This window comes from Bidens hawaiensis, unplaced genomic scaffold (assembly GCF_021521415.1).
Source record: "Bidens hawaiensis isolate Kalapana, Puna unplaced genomic scaffold, B.hawaiensis_p1.1 tig00001461_1, whole genome shotgun sequence".
Lineage (NCBI taxonomy): Eukaryota > Viridiplantae > Streptophyta > Magnoliopsida > Asterales > Asteraceae > Bidens > Bidens hawaiensis.
In genome coordinates, this window is record NW_027491082.1 from 581,309 (window position 1) to 604,334 (window position 23,026).

At 39.4% G+C, this 23,026-nt stretch overlaps 1 pseudogene; it reads left to right on the forward strand.

Annotated features, from left to right (window-relative positions):
* The first annotated feature begins 2,078 nt into the window (after positions 1-2,078).
* On the forward strand, positions 2,079-4,500 carry LOC143576533 (G-type lectin S-receptor-like serine/threonine-protein kinase RLK1; annotated as a pseudogene).
* The last annotated feature ends 18,526 nt before the right edge of the window (positions 4,501-23,026 follow it).

Here is a 23,026-nt window from a genome sequence, read left to right on the forward strand (position 1 = left end):
AGAAAAAAAGATAAAAACAAATATTACATATTTGTGTCTCGGATGACATTGAATCACTTAAGGCACAAATATGTAATTTTAGGTACCTGTTGGGTTTTAAAATTTTTTTTTTTAAGGAGTTAGGCTTTAGTCATTTATCCCTCACTTGTGGCCTAGTGGTAAGAGGTTTTGGGTTCTCCAGTGGAGATTCAAGTTCGAATCTCACTTGTGCCATATTTTTGGTGGATGCTTGGCAATGAAGGATTTGAGCTAGGCCTTGTGCAAAGGTTGCCAGTTCGAACCCTGAGCCCACCCGGGTTTTCGTCCCACCGTGTGTTATGCCAGAGAGTTCTGTTCTTACAAGTGGCAGTCGGCGGTATGGTTTCTCGGGGAAACGTCCAAGCCAAACTCTGAAGCCAGCGTGGGCCCGGTTAAGACAACATAGTCTGGCCAGAGTGGGGCATCGGGGCTCTCCAAATTTGAAGAGTGCGGTAATCTAAATACAAGAAAGTTGCCATTTTAAAAAAAATAGCGTTGCATTTGAGAGCCTAACTGAAAACTTTGTTTGGGCTTTAATGCTGCTTGCTCTTTAAGATGAAAAATAATAAGGTGTAATTGGGTTGTGGTTGAGGGTTTGGATGTCCAAAAACGTATGTTAGCCATTTAAGAATGTAAGTGAAAAGTCAATTTGAAAGGAATCAGAATAGGCGAAAGTGAAAGGTGTAAGTTTTGTACATCATTTTGGGTCAGCCATAAAAAATTGAGGGTACATGTGGTCCAAGTGAGTTCAAGTACTGTATGTCTTTTACTAACAAGGGTTCTGTTTTGGTTTAACAAAATCATACAATGAGTTACCGTTATAGAACTTGTTAACTTTAAACAAGTCTAAATGGGCACCTGCTTGCCGAAAGAGATTCTGGGATATGTTTTTGAGGGTGACTCCAAATTCATAGATTCTTTCTGTTATTGGCTTCACTAGTTGATGCTACAACACCTCTTTTATATCCCTAGTACCGAAAGTTGAAGGCCCGATCTCCCTCTCAGATTATAGATTTATAGATTTCTTAACCTTAACCACGTTGGATATCTCCAAATGATGGTAATTTGTTTTTTTTGGTCCCTAATTGGAATTGTTGGAGACTTGGTCATGTTATGCTTCCGGTGGATTGTGTGTTGGGCCGATTTGGTCATGTTTGCTAGTTGGGCACTGTTTTCTAAGTAGAGGTGTATAAATCGGTTTGCGTTGTAAACTGAATCGGTTTGGTTAACTATGGTCAAACTGCTTGGCTTGAAATCGGTTCGAGCTGAAACCAAGTACTAGGAGGGAATTATTCGAACCTATAGGAAGTGATTAGGGTTGGGTGGAGACCTTTTTTTATTTATATGTTTATTATGAACTAAGACAAACTAACTAAATTTCACTATTTAATTAATATTTGAAAACTATGACATTGAAAAAAAATACGAATGCTAATATGTTTTTTCGAAGTTTTACTTTTTGCTCGTCGACTCGCCATTATTAACGTGACGCGTTTAGTATTCACCCGCCGAACTCGAGCTGTTGTGTAGATAATCATCAAACGCAGCTTCATTGCCACTCAGTTATGCAGTAGGCCCCATCTAGCCCGATATCGTTACGTTTGCCACTGCTAGTCATTGATGTGATGACCGGCCCCATTTAGTTATGAGAAGATGTGCGGTTTGTTCCTAATATCATTGCTTCTGCCGAGCAGATCCGATGTGAAGGTGTTACCTCTTTAAGTCTTAACTATTATATAAAGCTAAGAAACGTAAATCATAAGTTGAATTTCATTCTACACCCATTTTTAAAACTCTAAGCAAAACCATATATAGTAAGGTAGAGAATAATTTTCAATGCTGTAAAGTGGTCTTTAATAGGGGCTGAAGATTTTGAAAGGATAATTAGATTAGTAAAAGCAAAATTAAAGACGTGTTATACTTCTTCTGAAAGTTTAGGCATTTAATTACGTGTCACAAAATACTTTGTTAATTGACTCGATCATAATATAAAAATCAAATATCTTTTGTCTTTATAAATTGTTTGTTTCCCATGTTGCACATCATTCTATCAGTTTCCAATGGCCTTAATCTTATATTTCATTCTTTTAACCTTTCTCCAAACGACGTCAGTTGTCGCACAACAAAGGAACGGTACAGTTCTGGTTGGTGCATCCCTCACAGCAACAGACGACGCTGAACCATGGCTCTCACCTTCAGGTGATTAGCTCAACAGACGACGCTGAGTACGATGATGATGATGATGATGATTTAAACAAATTCAAGGAAAAGACCACTTTGTTTTATCCATATGGTATGCAAAGATACCCGACCAGACCATCATCTGGTACCCGCAGACAAGTCCATCGGTTTCTAGAGGATCGAAAGTTGAGCTAATCAATGGACGTGGGCTCGTACTCAAAGATCCTCAAGGCATAGAGGTGTGGAGTTCCTTATCCATCTCGGATATTGCATATGGTGTTATGAATGATACGGGTAACTTTGTGATTGTTAGCACCAATTCTAGCGACGTCTGGGAAAGTTTTGATTATCCAGCCGACACCTTGTTGCCTACTCAGGTTATGGACATAGGTGGAGTTATCAACTCAAAACTGAGCGAAACGAACTTCTCTAAAGGAAGGTTTCAGCTTCGGCTGCTTCAAGACGGGAATCTTGTTCTTAATTCTCGAGATATTGTTTTTGATTTTCCTTATGCAGCTTACTATGAGAGTAGAACTAATGATACCTCTAATTCGTCGAACTCTGGAAGCCAGTTGATCTTTGATGCAACGGGTTACATATACATACTGAGAAGAAATGGCCAAAGGTTTAACCTTACTCTAAGAAACACCGCACTTTCTTCCGAACAATATTATCATCGAGCCACTCTAAATTTTGATGGGGTCTTAACTCTGTACGCCCACCCCAAGAATTCCACTAGCAATGCAAGCTGGGATAATATATGGTTTGAGCCAAAGAATATATGTTCTCATCGTACTCTGACTCTAGATAGCAGGGCTTGTGGGTTTAACAATGTTTGTAACCTTGATACCGAGAGGCCAAACTGTGAATGCGCACAAGGGTTTTCGTTGCTTGACCCCAATGATCCAAATGGTGACTGCAAGCCTGATTTCACTCCAAGCTGTGATGAAAGCAAGTCAAACGAAGAAGTTGATTTCATTGAACTCACTAATGTAAACTGGCCACAATCCGACTACAAATACATCAGGTCAATTTCTGAATAGGACTGCAGAAATAGTTGCAAGGAAGATTGCTTCTGTGCTGTTGCTATCTACAATGACAACCAGTGTTGGAAAAAGCAGCTTCCACTCGTCAATGGAAGGAAGGGACGTTCGGAAGTTAGCAAGGCGTTATTGAAAGTTCGTAAAGGCGAACTTCCTCCTTATAACCCCACTATGTTTCCTAGAGAAAAAAAAGATCAGAAAACTTTGATTACCATAATATCCGCCCTCTTAGGTATTTCTGTGTTTGTAAGTGTGGTGCTAATTGGTGTAATTTTTCTTGGTTTCTTCATGAACTACAAGAAGAATGCCAGAACTCAATATCCGAATAGTAAAGTTGTCAATACTAATCTGCTTCATTTTACATATCAAGAGCTAGTTGAAGCAACTAATGTGTTTAGGGAAGAATTGTTGAAAAGGGGCTTTTGGGATAGTTTATAAAGGTGTAATAGGGACAAACATTGTCGCGGTGAAGAAGTTGGATAGGGTTTTTGATGATGGCGAAAAGGAATTTCAGGCTGAGGTGAATGCTATTGCAAGGACTCACCATAAAAATCTGGTCCAACTTCTTGGCTATTGTGATGAAGGAGATCAACGGCTATTGGTTTATGAGTACATGAGTAATGGTACGCTGGCGAGCTTTCTTTTTGGTGATGTCAGACCGAGTTGGAAGCAAAGGAGCGATATAGCACTTGGTATTGCAAAGGGACTCTCATACCTTCATGAAGAGTGTAGCACCCAAGTCATCCATTGTGACATCAAGCCTCAAAATATACTTCTTGATGATTACTACAATGCTAAGATTTCTGACTTTGGCTTGGCAAAGCTTTTGTTGATGAATGAGAGTCGAACAAATACTGGAATAAGGGGAACAAAGGGTTATGTTGCTCCTGAATGGTTTAGGAACACTCCTGTCACAATTAAGGTTGATGTCTATAGTTTTGGTGTCTTGCTATTGGAGATCATTTCTTGTCGTAAGAGTGTGAAGGAAGTTCAGAGTGGTGTTGAATATGCAGCGATCTTGACGGATTGGGCATGGGACTGCTATCAAGAAAGGATTTTAGATGTATTTGTAGAGAATGATATGGAGGTCATAAATGATTACAAGAAGCTAACAACTTTTGTGAAGGTAGGTCTTTGGTGTGTGCAAGAAAACCCGTCTTTGAGGCCAACCATGAGGAAGGTCACCCAAATGCTAGAAGGAGTTATTGAAGCTTCTGAACCTCCATGTCCATTTCCTTTCTCTGTTATCTCAGTCTGATCATTTATTATTTTTGGAATGCCCTGGTAGGGGTCTCTGTTTTGTGTTTTTAGAATAAAGTTTGGTCGTAATCGCATCTTCCTACTTGAACCATTATAAATTTGAAAGTCCATTTGTTTGTCGTTTAACAACTTTATTATCAAATGCCATAATTTTGTGTTCGTTTAATTTTCTTACCTTCTTTGCCCAAAGTTGTGTTTGTTTATGATCTTAGTGCTATCAAGTCATTTTATTTAATTAAAGTTTATTTAAAACCAAAGCAAAGTTGGAATAAGTTTCGTCACGGGTTAGGATTTCAAGACTAATATGATCTTCGGCTACAGTTGGGGGACTAGGGATCAGCTGCCCCGGAAACAAATTATTTGGACACTTACTAGAATTATCCGTCAAAGCCAACATAAGCATCGGTTCGAGGCAACCTATTTACCTGCCAAATAGAGACACTGATTTGTGAAATGTTGTCTCGTTTCGAAAAGTTGGGTGCGATTGTGCACTACCAATAAAAATATAGTCGTTGGTCTATGTTTAGAGTTACACCTGGGAAGCGTATTAAGTCAATATAATAACCAATGATTCTAGCTTCTTAAATAATATACAACAATTGATTAGTCAATTTCGTAGCCAATGATCAATATTTCGAAATGGTTTTTTAATGGGTAGATGGGAAATTTCAAAGAGTAATAAGATTAGGAAAAGGACAACTAATGCATTTGTTAATCTTCTTTCTTGTTGAAAGTTTAGTCATTTACGTGTCACAAAATAATTCATTGACTCACTAAAAGCAATGATTTTGTCTGTGTGTTCCCGTGTTACACATCATTCTATCTGTTTCCAATGGCCTTAATTTTATATTTTATTATTTTAACCTTTCTCAAAACATTTTCAGTTGTCGCGCAACAAAGGAACAGTTTGGTATCCACAAACAAATCCCATGCTTTCCAAAGGATCGAAAGTTGAGCTAATCAATGTTATGTGTGTGGGCTCTTGCTCCGTGATCTTCATCAAGGCATAGAGTTCCATATACATCTCAGATGTTGCATATGGTGTTATGAACGATACAGGTAACTTTGTGATTATTGTGACATCAAGCCTCAGAATATACTTCTTGATAATTACTTCAATGCTAAGCTTTCTAACTTTGGATCGGCATATCTTTTGAGTTAGGCGGCAATGCGGAAGCGAAAACACACAATCTCGCACACACAATAATCAATGCAGTAAATGTGTAACGGGATTTTCACATATGCCCCCTTACTAAACACCTTTAGTTACATATATCTCCAACAAAAAATATAAACAATTACATATTTCCCCTATTCATATAAAATTACTCATTAACCCATGTTTAAAATGTCAAATGTCTTTTACAACTAGTAAATTAATAAAACATAAAAACAAAGTTTATGTTAATAGTTAAACGAACCCACAACAATGTCAGAGTATCTTCTCCGACCTACTTCCGGCACTTAAATACTGCCAGAGATGACCACCACCACCACTATTCCCGTCTTCTCCGGTGATTCAGATTGTAACTAGGTTCGAGGGTGGCGACCAGCAGTGCCGATTCTTCATTCTCTGCACTGGCGGCCAGTAACCTCTAATGTCGGAGGCTCTCGACTTCAGATTGTAACAAGGTTCGAGATCTGTACATTCAAAACCCTAGAAGGTTATCGGAGAAGTTTGTAGTTGATTCGGAGTTGACCTGAATTTAAAGGACAATGGTTTTCGTGTCCATTTGTCGGTTACAGTAGATAGAAACTCCGAACAAGGTTAAGACCTTTGAAATCTATGGTTTGTGTGAAGAATCACTTCAAACTGAGTCATTTTTCTTAAAACATTTTATGTAGCAAATGCCTTCTAATTTAAAAAGTAATTTGAACAACATGGGGAGACAAAGTTTGCTCGTCTGAGAAGATGAAATACAGGGGTGAAGGTGGGCTGCCATAGTGCAATGTGAGGAAGAAGGAAAATTTTACATATTTATTGTTTTTATAAAACAAAGGGTAAAATAGTCCACTAACAAGTTAAATATAATAAAATGGTTATATATGTTAGTTTAGAAAGGAAATATATGTAATTGAATATTTATAGTTGGAGAAATATGTAATTATTAATGTTAGGGAGGAAATATGTAAATGCCCAATAGGAAATAATAAATGATAAAAGACACAAGAATCTTATGTGGTTCAGTCCCATCGAAAGATATAAATCCACGAGCTGTAACTAGGTTATTGCATTAAGCTTAGACACAAGCTTACAATTACATACATGGTAATATGGTATATATAGAGATAAAACAAGTGCTAACAACTTGATGAAGAAGAAATAATAATGGGCCCAAGCCCATGTTCTCCTTGTTGCCAATTGAGCCAAAACTCAAAACTGGAGTTTTAGACCTAAAACTTTCACAAATCCTAACAAACAATTACTAAAATAAGACAATCAAAAGTTTATAATGCCCCTTAATGGTTGAGGATTGGGCATGGGACTGCTATCAAGAAATGATTTTGGATGAATTTATAGAGAACCACATGGAGGCCATAGATCACATGAAGCTAATAACTTTATGATGGGTTTAAGGTTAATTCTTTTATAGAAACTATAATGTTATAATGTTGTGCAAATAACAATTTATTTATGTATTGCACTATTTCCTTTAATAAATAGTTAGATGACTTTATCAAACTAAAGTATATCTTCAAAATATAACAACTTAAAGCCTAGCTTAGACTTAGGGCATTAAACTCGGTTCCGAACCCGACCCAGCGTATCGACCCCGAACCGGCCCCGCACTATCCGACTCGTGGGTACAAACCAGGTTCCAGTTCCTAAGAGAAACCGTATCCGGACCCAACGCAAAAACCAATAAAACCCTGTCAAACCAGTCAAAACCCCAACCATATTCGAAATCAGTTCCTACCTGACTTGGTTATTGACTTTGGTTATGACATGGTTATTGACTCTGTTAACCAAACCAGGAACACTCTTCTTCTCCATGTATCAACCCTATAATTATCTTTGGTAGAATGAATTCATCCCACTTGGCATCTTGATGTTCTAGCTCTGGTACCTACTAGAAAATGAAGACCTTTTAAGCTTATACTATGGAGACGTTGACTTAAGGGTTCTAGAAAATGAGGGCCTTTTAGCTATGGTACAACTCTACTAGAAATTCCAGGCCTTGGTAGAGAGGAACAAACTTGAACGTATAAATACGGTTTACATGTTAACTTGGTTACCTATTTAATATTTATTTTTTAATTTTTTTATTTTAGAACGGCAACTCAGCCATAGTCAATGTTGTAGAACTCGCTAGACGCTAGTCGGACTTTGGGTAGAGAGTAGTGATTGGAATTTATATATAATATTTTTAATTTTGCCCGTTTTTTTTACCAAATAACGATTAATCGGCGACAAGTCAGTGGGGTACCGGCTAACGATTAATTAGTGATGAAATCGGCGCATAGACATGGTTTTACAACCATGGTTGTGGTGTTCCAATAAGGATACACTTCTCTAGATATTTTGATGAAAGTGTATTAATTAACCACAATCAAGATCATTCTTACTTATCTCTATAAATATATCATATCTAGATATTTTTCCTACGATCTTTCAAAGACTTACCAAAATTCTTTCAAAGACGTTTCCAGATTTTCTCTTCCAAACAATTTCATGACTTGGTCTAGACAATAGATACCAATATAGGCTGACCTAATTAAGTGCATGAAACAATAATGCTCCATCCTAAACTCAAGAATTTAGCAAAGTAGGGACCTTGAGTTGGACATTTGGTATTTGAAATGGTCCAAGATCCTTGTTTAGCAAAGTAGGGACATAGAGTTTCTGCATCAACTTTATTATGTGGGACTTCGATGGGTTTAAGTTTTTCAACATATTTATTTATTTTGCATTGAAAACATTGTTTAGGCACATATTTAAAGGGAGGACAGGAAAAAAAAGGTCAAGGTTTTAGCCAATTAGAAATTTGAAATAAAGATCCCAGCTAAAGAATTGTTTTATTTCTTCCGGTGAAATGTTCAAACATTGACCAGTCACAAAAGACTTTTTTTTTGACTCCTGTATATTTCCAGATACACATCAGTAATGTTTACTGTTTAGGTATCTATATTTTATTATTCTAACCACTTTTCGAGCACATATAGCAGAACAGTCCAGTACAGGGTAGTTCGTCACTCACAACGACAAAGGAGAACGAAGGGAAAAATCGGTGAGCCTCAAGCATCTGTGTGCGTGGGGGCGGGGGGTTGGGGCTGTTGGGTCACTTGGGCTTGATGCACGCATCCTTACCGTGCATGCAAGAGGATGTTTTCACAACTCAAACATAGCAGCAACCTTACCGCTGCTTCTAGGCTCGCCCATCATGGAAATAGACGATGCCAATAGGTTTTCTTGATTTCGTAATAACCGCATATCTTTCTGAAACATGTTAATCATTTTCAAATTAAAGTATATCGTATATACGTAACTCTAATCAGATAAAAAATTAGTGTTTCTTACGAACGAGATGTGATTTATGAGAAAACGAAGTTGTGAATACACAAGGCTAGTAAAACAGTGTCATGACAAGATGAACATATGAATATGTTAAACTTATGTGTATATTATGTTCATGTATTCAATTGAATAACAAGGGTTCAATCGATACGGCACCTCAATATTCAAGTATTTAACATGTGTAATATACTAATATGCACATTCAATTGACATAAAATTTTTATTTATGTGTGAGTTGTTTTAGTGAATGTTATTGTAGGTCCCGTAGTGGGTGGATCTAACAACGTGTCTTGGATCAACCAAACTTAGTGTTAGCGGAAATCACATTAAGTCACCTAAGAGGTCTCGGATCTTGAATTTGTTATTTGCGGGTGAAAAAGAAAGAGAAAGAGAAAGAGTTTGAGGAATTGCTAAAAGTCGTAGTTTCTCATGGCATGCACCCTATTTATAGGGAGGCATGCATGAGAAACATATTTCATATACAATAAGGCCCAATAGGCTTCTTTACAATGAACCGTGGCCCAACTACGTACAAAATGACCTATCGGCCCAAATACATAACCGAATCAATACAAAAGACTAAATATATAAAATGGGGCCTAACAATCTCCCTCTAGTCTTTAGTAATGGAACCTGTCGGTGTCGTATACCAAGCATTCATCCTCGGTTAGTGGAAGTTCAACAAGTCTACGCACGAACTTGTTGAAGGCTTCCACTATCCGATCGGTATTCTGACGTCCCAAATCTTCGACGGTTCCCAGCGGCTTGTTGTAGAGCTTCTTCACATCTTCAATGTGTAGTCCCATAAGCTCATGCTCGTCAAACATTCTGATCTCGTGCATATCACAACAGTGAATGACGGCCTCGCCGGTTGTGTTGTCGAACTCCCAATCGATGAAGTCTCGGAGAGTGTTAGGAAGATAAGGCTCGCAATGATAAATCTCGTGACATTCTTTCGGCACCCTGTATCTCCACATCGTGAGAGGCTCTCTGGTAGCCAGGTTTATTTCTCTTGGATTCTTGTACTTGCGACCCTTATTCGGCTCGAAGTCCTTGTAGTTGACTCTCAATTGACGCTGTAGATAAGTCGGGACCCAACTTTCCAGTGTACTTCCAGCAGCACCATAACCTAGAGCTTTCTTTAGATAGTTCAGATCAAGCTCAGGTAGAGTCTTCAGCTCGTGATGACTGAGATAGATGAGGTCCCCGCTGTAACGTCTGATGGCCCAAACGCTATTCCGCTGATCGTACATTGCGTATACGATCAGCGAGTCGTCATGATACGGATAGTCGAGCACGCGGGCAGACGCACAGCTTGAGACAATGTGCGTCTTTCGCTTCTTCTTTGGTGGATGGTCAATGACAGGATCGGTTGCAGGAGCCTCTGAAGCTTGAGCGGGAGTAGTATCCGGATTTGGCGAGTAGTTAATGTCATCGTCTTGTTCATTTACCGCCTCCTCCGTTCCCGTTCTCTCGATGAATTCCTCAAAAGCTCATACCTGCATTAATAAAATCATCGATCACACCTGTATTGTCAGTCGGAGAGATGATATCTCTATACAAGCTGTCAAGTAGTGAGTCATCCTCTCTGACTTTGTTGGCTGAACCAGGGTTAGCAGGATCTTGAGCATCGTGTTGAGAGTGTGGAGGGGATTGAGTGTTATCTCCACCTCCACCTCCTGCCACCCCGGCCCCTCCATCACCACCACCACCGTTGCCACCATCACCATCATCGTCATCAAAGCTGTCGTGTACATCATCATCTCCATCATCTTCATCATCATCATCATCATCATCATCATCATCATCATCATCATCATCATCTTCTTCTTCTTCTTCTTCATCACCATCACAACCACCACCAACACCGCTAGATTGGCCGCCCTGTTGTACTAACCTACCAACAGTCGCCTCTCCTTCAGACACAACAGCCTGTACGCCCCGCACGGTCACAGAAGGACCTGCGGCAGTTGTGAACCACCAACTTGAGAAGTCTCACCAGACCTTCTCCAGCTTCTGAAAACTACATCAAGCCTATCCTCCAGACCATGAAAATCATCTTCATGAATACCCATTAGGTCTGAGGCCGCTTGGTACTTTCCCACCATTTCTTCATTTGTCTTGACTTGAAGCTCATTCAGACGATCTTGCATCTTTAATTTCTCTTGAACACTCTCCATTTCGGCTCTGAGTGAATCCAGGGAAGTAGTTGAGGCGAGCTGATTCTCTAAAGCTGTGACTCTGGAGTTTGTGGCTTCATTCTCAACATCCCACCTACGTGTTGCATCCTCTATCTTCTTGTTTACGCTAGTTCTGAGAGCACTAGCACTTGGTAAGTTTCGTTCAAGTGTAGTTAGCCTATCTCCAAGTCTTGAGTGGTCTGCTCTTAGATTGGCATTTTCAGAGGCTTCTCGGTTCATCAGCGCTTGCATGTTCTGGATTCGGGTGTGGAAGGTGTTGGTCAATAACCTTTGATTTTCAGCAAATTCATCGCTTGCTACCTTCTGTTCTTCCAACACCCGGATCCTTTCCCTCAGATCTGCCTTTTCCTTTTCATCCTCAAGAGCCTTTTGCTTCATATCTTTGATGAACTTGAGGTGCACAATCTCTCGTTCCGCCCTCTTAGCGTTTGACTCCTCCAGTGCGACGATCCTATCGAGGATAGGATCGGCGTATACCGGAGTTGTCAAAGACTTCCTTCGGCTGATGGGTTTGGGTGAGATTATTGTGGTTGGTGGTGTAATGGTCATTGTGGGAGGTTGGGTTGTTTGTAGAGGTAGGGTAAAGGATTGGGTTGGGATAGGTGAAGTGGTGGTGGTGGGTGGTGTTGTGGATTGGGTTGGGGAAGTTATGACTGTTTTGCTCTAAAGGCTGGTTGTTTGTATGGGTGAGCTGAAGACGGATGGGGTGAAAATCGAGGAGTTTGTGGGTTCGGTGATTGGTTGTGTAGGTGGTGTTGTGACTTGGGAGGATTCTGGTTCAGTTTGGGTTGGTTGTTGTGGAGGTGAGGATGGGATTTGGGGTAGGAATGTGGAGATGGGTTGGTCTGTTGGTGAGGGTTCGGGTGAGGATTCTGGTGAGTCATGGAGTAGGGTCTTGGTTTTCTTGGCTTTAGTTTTCTTTCTGGTTTTTGGTATCTTGTAAGCAGGAATTTTTATCTTGGTTACATCTAGTGTTTTGAGGGCTTGGGCCAGGGCTTCTTTGGTGACTGCAGGAGAGGAGGGGGTTTTACCTTTGGAGGGAAGCTTGATGACAAGTGTTGGAGCCTTCTTGGAGTCTCCAACCTTTCGCAGACGCTTCAAGGGCGGCTGGTCTTCTTCTTCTTCCTCAAGCTCAATCAGTTTGCCCTTTTCGGCCTCTTTCCTTTTCAAGTCATGCTTTGCCTTTGTTCGATCCTCGGCAGGCTCATCAGAAGAATCTTGCTCTGCCTCAACCTCTGGTTCCTCTTCCTCTTCTCCTTCATCAGACGCCTCATCCCCAGCAGGCTCCGTTTCCTCAAACAATCCAAACTTAGGACCAGGTCGTGGTCCCGTATACTGATGACCTCTCCCCTTTGTGCTCAACAATACACCAAATATCGATGACTTGATCTCATGTACATGAAATGGCTCGGGGTGTGACTTTCTTGTCCTTTGCCTTCTTGAATCCCGGCCTTTGAACATCTGGAATCATATCATCTAACAATAGCTGCACAAATCTCGGGTACATCAACCATGTAGCCCCACTCTTGATGTTCGCAAGCATGCACAAAAATATCCGTCTTGAGTAGTTGAACTTCTCCTTGTTGGTCAATGCGGACATAATACAAACCCAGTCCGTACTCATGCTATCAAATCCACCTCGAATGTCTGTGAAACAATGAGTAACAATGTGGAAGAGAAATCTCCAGTATGGTGACAGATGACTCTTCTCTAAGCTCTCCATTCCGTGTCGTACCCCATCTGAGCAACAAAGCCTTCCAGCTTCTTTTTGTTTCCTCTCTCATACTTGTAATCTGGCTGGTCAGCAATCTTTAGTACTCTTCGAATATCTGCTTCTGTGATGGTTAATTCCTTTCTTGCGACCGCTGTTGTGAAGGACAGAGAATCGTCAGCAATCCTGGCGAATGCCTAGAAATCTAAAACCCACTTGTAGTAAATGCCTGGATTTGCAGTGATAGCATAGTCAAGGGGTGATTGCCTGAGCCCCTTGACCATAGGAGTGAACACCTGATCAGCCTTTGCCTTAGGCAACTCGAGCGCACAGAAGTTGTTATGACCCTGAAATTAAAAGTCAAGAGATCATGAGAATTATCATTAAGACAAAACAAAACAAACAAGATATGTACATAGGCATTAAGTATTTACATATTAGATAAATTAGATTTAATACTATCATTATGTACATTTTAGATTTAATAAGTTAATAAGTTAATTTTAGTCAATCTATAAGTTAATTAGTTCATATTGTACACAGATCAAGTTCAAAACAGTCCACTAGACTAAACAATTTATATTTTCAAAAACAGTCTTTAGTGTAAGGACAGTCCAGTGGCTTAAGTTCAAAAAAATTTCTAAGTGCAACTTTTTCTCATGAAACCTATTTCGCTTCGCATGTTCAAGCGAAGCGAAACAGAAAGCATTTTGCTTCGCATGTTCAAGCGAAGCGAAACTTTATTAAGCGAAAAATTTCCTTAGCAGCCTTGTGTAATTCCTTTTTCCCTTTCTTTGGAGTCGCCCATATCTGAATTAGGGTTCTGGAAAATTTGAACATGAAACCCTTTTGTTTACCCGGTCAATATGAACTTATAGAATCTGTGAATGAACCTAGATCTACAAACTTTACAATAAACCTAAAAACTAATTAATAAAGATGATAATCGAGATCTAAAGTCTTTAAAATCAGAAATTTAACATAACATGAACATCAATTATGAAGATCTGTTCAAAGATCCAGCCGACTGTTCATAAGAACTGTCGCCTTGATCTTGAGGAACCCAGAAACAAGAAGATGAAAGATTTATGATGTTGTAAGGTTATACCGGAGGTGGATATTCTAGATTCAGCGGCATAATGGATAGTAAATGGTTGGCTCGTTGAAGATTTGAATATGATTTAGGGTTTGAATGTTTGAAGATGTGAGAGAAGGGAGAGAGTGAATAGTAATTTGTGTTTGATGAATAGTGAAAGATATTTTGAGTTCCCTCTTATATAGGGTCAGCCTATCTCAAGATAAGGTCAAAACATCGTGAGTATTCACCGAAAATACACTCTCGGTCCTCGGTTTTTAAAAATACTTGCATTTTCAAACCCGAAAAACATTTACCACCGAATCCGAGCACTTGATTGTTTATAATATTTTCTTTTGTTGGTCCATAAACGTTAACATTTGCACGAACGATCTCTTTTGTCAAAATAAAACGTAATAAAAGAAGACACCGAACTAAAAACAAAAATAAAATTAAAATTCAAAATTAAAGATAAAATAAAATAAAGATAAAATAAATAAAAATAAAGTTTAAGATATTAAACTATGCAGATACTTAATATTTTACAAAATAAAACAGAGAATTTAAGATATTTTAAAGTTAAAAATAATAATATTAAATTAATTTTCATAGTGTTTTCTTTGGTTAATTTACAATGAATGATCACGATATGAAATCATATTGATTTGCAAAGCCCTAGATCGCGTTACCATTTTGAAATTATTGTGACACAAGTTCATCATTGACTGTAGATATTGTCCTCCTTTTTAACTTGACAAGTGTTTTGATGCCAGAAATGATACGTTCAAAGTACAATTGGGCACGGTGCTTATGTGGTCCCCACTTAATCAGACATGTTACATATTCCATCATATCTCAGGCCTACTTTGTGTTAACATATCACCTCAACTTGACCTAGACCTTTCTTAAATGATCACCGTACTCTTATTGACAGACTGACTTACTGTACACCTTACACATGACACTTTGTGCTTTGCACACTTGACTCGATCTAGAAAGATTAAAATAAGGCAGAGGTTCAGGCCATAACAATCAGGTTGGATAATACTATATTATCGCGTAGAGAAAGTCCAAGGCTTGAACAAAAGAAAGAAAATAAAACAAAGCAGAAGACTCAGGGCCTTAACAATCAGATCTTGTATGACTACAAACATAGAAAGTCCAAGGCTTGAGTCGAAAATAAATGAAGAAATAAAGCAGAAGTTAAAATTCCTAGGACTGACTCCTTTTCTGACTCTTTTTCTTGATTTTCTTTTTCTTTTCTGACTCTTTTGTTTTTCTTTTTCTTGCTTTTCTTGACGCTTTACTTGAGTCAATAAAAAATTAAAACTGACACTGACTTTCATAAGACGACTGTGATCAGGTAAAGAGAGGCTTGGGTATGACATGTATAGTTACATTTTTGCCTTCATGAATATGACTTAACGGAATCATGCAACCGCTTCATAATCGTATATCCACTAGTACCGGCATTAGTTTAAGTTTATATCATCCGACACTTACTTGTTTGTCAAGCCTACCTACACATCTATGAATGATCTTGTAGCCTTTTGTTCTACTCTTTTAACGCGCTAGAATCATTACATACCAACGTACTATCACTTAAAAAAAACGGATCAAATTCTAGATTGAAAATTTTAGATTGAAAATTTTAAATATCCGACTCCCTCTAAACAGGAGCTCCCTCTAAACGGGATAATTCTTTTTGAATTTTCTTAGAATTTACTTTAATAGGAGTAAAGATGAAATCAATATTATATATTAAAATAAAATCTTTTTGTTAAGTCGAGTGACTTGATTTTTGATTTACTAAAAGTAAATTTTAAAATCTTTTTGGTGAGTGAAAGTTAACTCATTTTCTCCCTCTAAAATTGTGACATATTTGAAAAATATTTACAGTTTTAAATTAAAAGATAAACGATAAAATTTACTGAAAGGAAATCATGCCCAATGACTCAACGAGAAACAAAAATCGGGCATGACTGAAAGCTTTTGTAAAGAGATCTGCAAAGTTAAAATCACTATGGACCTGTTTTATGTCGACAAGCTTGCGATCATAACAATCACGAATAAAATGTATCCGGATGTCAATGTGCTTAGTCTTTGAGTGTTGGACTGGGTTTTTGACAATAGCAACGGCCGCCTCATTATCACATTTGATCGTTGTTCCATAGAAATTCAAACTGTAATCCAGCAGCTGATGCTGGATCCATATCACTTGAGAGCATCAGCTGGATGCAGCAATGTACTCGGCTTCTGCTGTGGAGGTGGACATAGTGACTTGTTTCTTGCACTACCATGAGATCAACCGATCTCCCAGGAATTGACATCCACCAGATGTCGACTTTCTGTCCAAGTTGCATCCTCCATAATCACTGTCGGTGTAAGAATGAAGTTCCAAGGGAGAATCTTTTGGATACCAAAGACCCAAACGCGGTCTACCCTTCAAGTATCTGAAAATACGCTTGACAGCCGTCATGTGGGATTCTCTCGGGTCAGACTGATATCTGGCACACTGACAAACATGGAACATGATGTCTGGTCTGCTTGCAGTGAGATACATCAGGGAACCAATCATTGACCTGTAAAGGTGTTGATCGACTGGTTTTCCCGATGGATCAGGAGCTAGAACAGGTCGTGTTGCGATTGGTGTCTTGAATGATGATGAGTCCTTGAAACCAAATTTCTGAACAATGTCTTGAACGTACTTTTCTTGGTGAATCAAAGTCCCGTCCTTCTTCTGCTCAACTTGTAAGCACAGGAAGAAGGTCATCTCCCCTAAGGAACTCATCTCAAATCGCTGTTGCATAACCTCAGAGAACTCCTTGCATAGATCCTCATTCGTGGACCCGAAGATGATGTCGTCGACATAAACTTGAACCAGAATCAAATCACTGTTGACCTTCTTGACAAAGAGAGTTTGATCGATGATTCCTCTCTTGTAACCATTTTTCACCAAATGATCAGCCAGTGTGGCGTACCAAACGCGAGGTGCTTGGTGAAGACCATATAGTGCTTTGTCAAGGCGGTAAACGTGATCAGGATGAATTGGATCCTCAAAACCTGGAGGTTGACTGACATAGATCTCTTCTTTTACTTTCTCGTATAAGAAAGCAGTCTTCACGTCCATTTGATATACTTTGAAGTTCATGTACGAGGCGTATGCCAGAAAGATGCGAATTGCTTCTAGTCTGGCCACCGGTGCATAGACTTCATCGTAATCAAGACCTTCACGTTGCCAAAAACCTTGTACAACAAGCCGGGCTTTGTTTCTGATGATCACCCCCTTGTCATCCTTTTTATTTCGGAACACCTATTTCGTTCCGATCGGCCTTTTATTTTCTGGTTTCTTTACTAGCCTCCAAACATTCAGTTTCTGAAACTGTAACAGCTCTTCTTGCATAGCCTCTACCCAGGAGTTGTCTTTTAGCGCGACTTTGTAGTCCTTGGGTTCTACCTGAGTAATAAAACAAGCAAAAAGACATCTGTTAATGTTACCGGAAGTGCTGCGTGTTTGGATGCCAACAGATGGATCTCCGATGATGTTCTCAGTCGGATGTCGACGATAAATTGACAGCTGTGGAATTTGGTCGACATGCTCGACTGGTGTGGCCTCAAGTTGAATAGACAGGCTCTCTATAGGATGCATGACAGTGGTCGCAGGGACAGAAACACTTGGTTGAGGATCAGTTCCATCTTCTTGTGGTTCAACCAAATGTTCTGCAGCAATGGGACCTTCCCATAGGTTGTCATAGAATGAAACAGCAACAGTTGGAACAGAAGTTATGTTGGTGTTATCAGACGTTTCATTCAGACGGGGTTCCACCTGCCCACATGATGCATCAGTCTCCATTGCAGGACCTTGATTGTCTTTTTCTGAGGGAGGTGTGGGGACAGATTCCACCACACTTGGTTCTGCAGGAGGCAGATCTGCTTGATCGACTTGAACATTTTGGTTGTTGTCTGTTGACATGTATGAGTCAGAATCTGAATCAGTCATGTCTTCAACAGCTTGCATTTCAGTGGTGTCGGCAGAGGGCTGCTCATCACCAATCAGGACTTGGTGGTTAGCCATTGGTTGTACATTCAATATGGGTGCAGCAGCAGCAGCTATGTCAACATGTCCAAGATCTTTCAAAACAGCATGCATCAAGATAGACTGATCATTATCTGGTTGAGCAAGCGGAGAAGCAACAGATGAAACCATTGGTGCAGCTGGTGTCATATACATTCCACAAAACTGCTTGAACAATTCTTCATAATCAAACATCCAATCCGGACCATTGTGTGCATCAGTAGGGTTTAACTCTTGCCAATCCATGTTAAAGGATTCCAAGATTACTCTTGATTTCTTGTTGTACACACGATAAGCACTTTTATCAGCAGAATAACCAACAAAGTAGCACTCATCCGCCTTTTCAGCAAACTTGGAAGTTGTTCCAACATTCGTTTGGAGAATGGTACAGGGACATCCAAACGTTCTGAAGAAGTTTACCCTTGGCTTTGATCCATAGAAGACCTCATAAGGAGTCTTGTTCAGTCTTTTGTTCAGCAGCACACGATTTTGGGTAAAGCAGGTGGCGTTGATGGCTTCTCCCCAGAAAATCAATGGTAGTTTTGAATATGACAACATTGTTCTAGTGGCTTCCACCAAAGTACGGTTTCTTCTCTCAGCCACCCCATTTTGTTCGGGAGTGTAAGGTGCGCTGAGTTGATGAACAATTCCTTTGTTTTGACAGAATTCATTCCCCACCTTGTTGCAAAATTTTGTGCCGTTGTCACTTCTGATACTTTTCACCTTCTTATCAGTTTGATTCTCAACCAACACAATAAACCTGAGCAGAAAATGTGACGTCTCGTCCTTGTGCCCTAACAAAAATGTCCAACTGAAACGCGAGAAGTCATCAATAATAACCAGACAATAGACTTTTCGACCTATTGCCATTGATTGAATTGGACCAAAAAGATCCATGTGCAACAACTGAAGAGTGGAATTGACAAGCTTGGGCCTATGAGGGAGTTTGTGCTGTTTGCACTTAGAGCAAGATAAATATTTTTCAGCACAGTGAAAGGATTTTACTGGCAAACCCCTCACATGGTCACCTTTAACCAACTTGTTCAAGTTCTTAAAGTTGACGTGACCCAACCGTCGATGCCATAAAGATGAGTCGTTCTCCGAGGCCTTGGACATCAAGCAAGAAGCAGACCGCATGGAATAATTGCTTCTCATGTCCAGAATGTAGGCATCGTTGTGCCTTGGAGTACGCATCATAATCCATTCTTCAGGGACTTTAAAACCTGGTTTTAGAATGAGACATTCATTTTCAGTAAATAGGGTTGAAAATTTCTTATCATAGATCTGAGAGACGCTTAGCAGGTTGTGGTTGAGCTGTTCCACCAGATTGACTTCATTAAATGTCAATGTGCCATTCGAGACCTTCCCTTGTTTTGTTATCTCTCCTCCAATATCACCGGCAAAGGAAACGTGACCGCCGTTGAATGGTTTGATGTCGAACAACAGTGATTCGTCTCCTGTCATGTGTCGAGTGCAGCCACTGTCCAAATACCAAATGCTGTTGACAGGCCGTCCAGGCTGACCCTACACACAAAGAACCAGTCAGTGGAGGGTTTCCCGAGACACGGTTGTCTCGGGAAGGTTAAACACAAAATCACCAAGTTTAATTTTATGGTTTTTGAAAATGTAATCCTTTGGTGAATCAGAATCTGAAGAATAATCCCTCGAGGAACTTGAATTATGATCTCCTCGGTTTTTGAAAAGTTTTCTGGATTGTCTTCGTTTTGGTTTAGGCTTAACCACAAAATCTTCTTGATTAGCCTTTGAGAAAACCTTTGAAGGGTTCTTGGGCTTTTCAGCTTCACAACCCTTAGCTAACCGCCTTCTTTCTCTTTGGGTTAGCCAAAATGGTTTCTTGGGTTTTTCGGTTCTCCTAGATCTTAAATTTGTCTCATTGGCTGAAGAGTAAGTTTGGTGAGACATTTTCTTGGTATGAGCATTATACCCAGAAAATGTCTGACCAAACTTACTGTTGACGTCTCTTTGTTGTTTGTGCAAGTTCTTGCAATGTCTTGCAAGATGAGACGGATTTCCACAAATGAAGCAACATTTTCTTTGGTTCCATTTATAGACATCTTGCTCGCTGAGATATGAGGGATGAGGTGATGTTGTTTGATTAACATGTTGGTGACCTCTATCTGACTTATAATTGAAAGCATTTGAATTATGAGATGCAAAATGATTTGATTGCCTAGGTTTCTGTCGAGAGTAATAAAAGGTACTATCACACTGATCATAAAATTGAGAACTATTGTCATAATTTGTATTTTGAGAAAATGAAGTTTTCTTGGGTGACACATATTTACATGAAGTGCTCGGTTTTTCATTTTCAAAGCTAACTTTCTCTTTTATTAAGTTCTCAATTTTATTATCAATTGATGAGCAGCTTTGACCAGTCTGTTCATTAACCTTGACTTTGACAGTTTCATCAAATATAGTTTCACACTCTGAATTAGAAGATGAACATTCACTTTCATTGCAAACATTTACATAACTATCATCACTTGATGATTCACAAAATACACCATTTGATCTAGACATTAAACTTCCTATCAATGATTCACACACTTTGTTACAAACAGGATTGTTAATAGTTTTTGTTAGACCCACACAGTATTCAAAACGTGGTTCTAACTCTCCCTTTGATTTACAATCCTGGTTAACCATTCCACCACTTACATCACCTGCTACACAAGATATGTTGACGTTAGAATTATCAGATGACGAAATTTGAGCTGTTGATGGAGAGGTGGCTGAAACGAATTTCACTGGTTTTGGTATTTTACCAATACCATATGCCATCTCTTCATCAGGAGAAGTATTATAGCTAAAATGGGGTAGGCAAGTGTAATTATCATTCAATGGTGGGGGCACCGCTGAGTAATCACATCCTAGTCCCGTTTTAACTTTAGTACTTTTCTGAGCTTTGATAAGATCATCTAATTGTTCAGATGATACCTCAAATCTTTCAACTTGTTTTTCTTTTTCCCGTTTATCAGAAAGATCAAGTTTCAACTTTTCAATTTCATCTTTTAATTTATTTACAATGTCTTTGTAATAGATGACATTGTGCTCTCCTTGAAAGATTTTAAGTTTAAGATTTGCAATATCATCGTGATGTGTTTTAATCTTTTCAACATATATCTTGTCAGCCTTAACATATTCAGCATTTAGTTGACGAAGTTTTGCGTTTTCTTTCAAAACTTCGTCCTGAAGATATCTATAATATGTAACTTTATTTACGCAAGCTTCAGTGCATAGATTTCTTTTTACCTCGTCTGATGGTGACGCATCAGAACTTGCAGCAGCCGATGAGGAAGCTTCATTGTCTGTGATAGCCATACCTGCCATGTTAAGTGGATTCTGCAGCTCTTGGAATTGATCATCCCAATCCACACCAACTTGGACCTCCGATTGGGAGACAAGGGCTTTTGAGTTTGAGCTTGAGTTGTCCTTGTGTGGGTGACCTCCAATTCTTTGTGATGAGCTGCTTGGTTTCTGCATCTCATGCCTTTTTCCTGCAGCCTTGCCATTCTCCTCTCTGTCACCTCAGTCACACGAATATCATTGGCAGTTTTTGAAGGATTCGTGCATTCTCGGGAAAAGTGACCCATCTCACCACAGTTGTAGCAACGCAGCTTTGACTTGTCAAACCCGATCCTTTTCCTGTCTGAATCATTAAAGCTATCCTTCCCGTACGTTTTCATGAAGTTAGTAGCCCTTTGCACCGCCATTGCCATCTGATATTTGATGTCCATCTTCTCAAGATCTTTCTGATTGATATCCCTCAAGTCTCCAGCTTCAAACTGAGGTGGCAATAGATTTCCTTTCATCAACTCTTCATGGCTTGAAAGAAAAGTATGAACTATTGCGATGTTGGAGTCATTTAGCATAGGTAATGCTTCACAGAAACTTGAAGGCTTGCTTGGTTGAGGTTTTGGAGATGATGAAATCCCTTGAGCTTTTAGGGCTTGGGCAACTGCACTGTCGACCGCCTTTTGGAACAAGCTTGTATTTAAAGAATCTGGTTGATTTGTTGTTGAGATGAATGCTGTTGGTTGTGAAGGAACACGAGGAGTACTTGGGAGTGGTCACGGGATACACGTTCGGTTGATCTTTGCTTATAAAAGCAGTTTGCATCGAGGTGGCAGTACTCACTCCAGCTTGATTCAGTGAACTGAGATGATTGTTCATTCTTATCTGCTCATCCATTTCAAATGACTTGATAGTGGATATCAAGTCAGTGTTTGTCATCATGTTTAGATTTGTAGTTCTCTTGATCGTGACAGTATTGGTACTCCAGCTGTATGGCAAAGAGTTCATCAACTTGTGGTTAACCTCGGCATTTGCAATGTTGACATTTGCAGCCCTAATTCTTACCATCAACTTCTCAAATCTTTTTACTAACTCCAAAACAGCTTCTCCTTAACGATGATTAAACATGTTGAACTCTTCTTTTAACAGGGCCTTTTTGTTTTCTCTGATTTCGGCATTGCCCTCAACCTTTTCAACAAGTGCTTCCCACAGACCCTTGGCACTTGTGTGTTCACAAAGAGTTTCAGAGATTTCGTTTGAAAGACAAACGGTCAGTATGAGATATGCCTTCTTATCTTGAGCTAACAGGTCCCGGTCTGCTTGATCATAGTTTTCTGGAGCCTTAAGTTGTTCCCCAGCATCAGTGCGAGTTACTGGAACATGAGGACCTTGTTCAAAGCATCTCAACAAGTCAGTCTCAGTTAAAGAGATATAATTCATAAATCTCCATTTGAAATCTGCAAAGTTATCGTCTAAGGTCATATATTTTGGAGGCTTTGTGGGGGTTCCTACTTGGTTTTCCAACAGCAAATAACCCTTCAATAGTTCTGAATCAGTGCTAGCCATGGTCTAAGTATTTACAAGCCTTCAACAAAGCTTAATCTTCAAAACAGACAACTTTTTCGCACAAA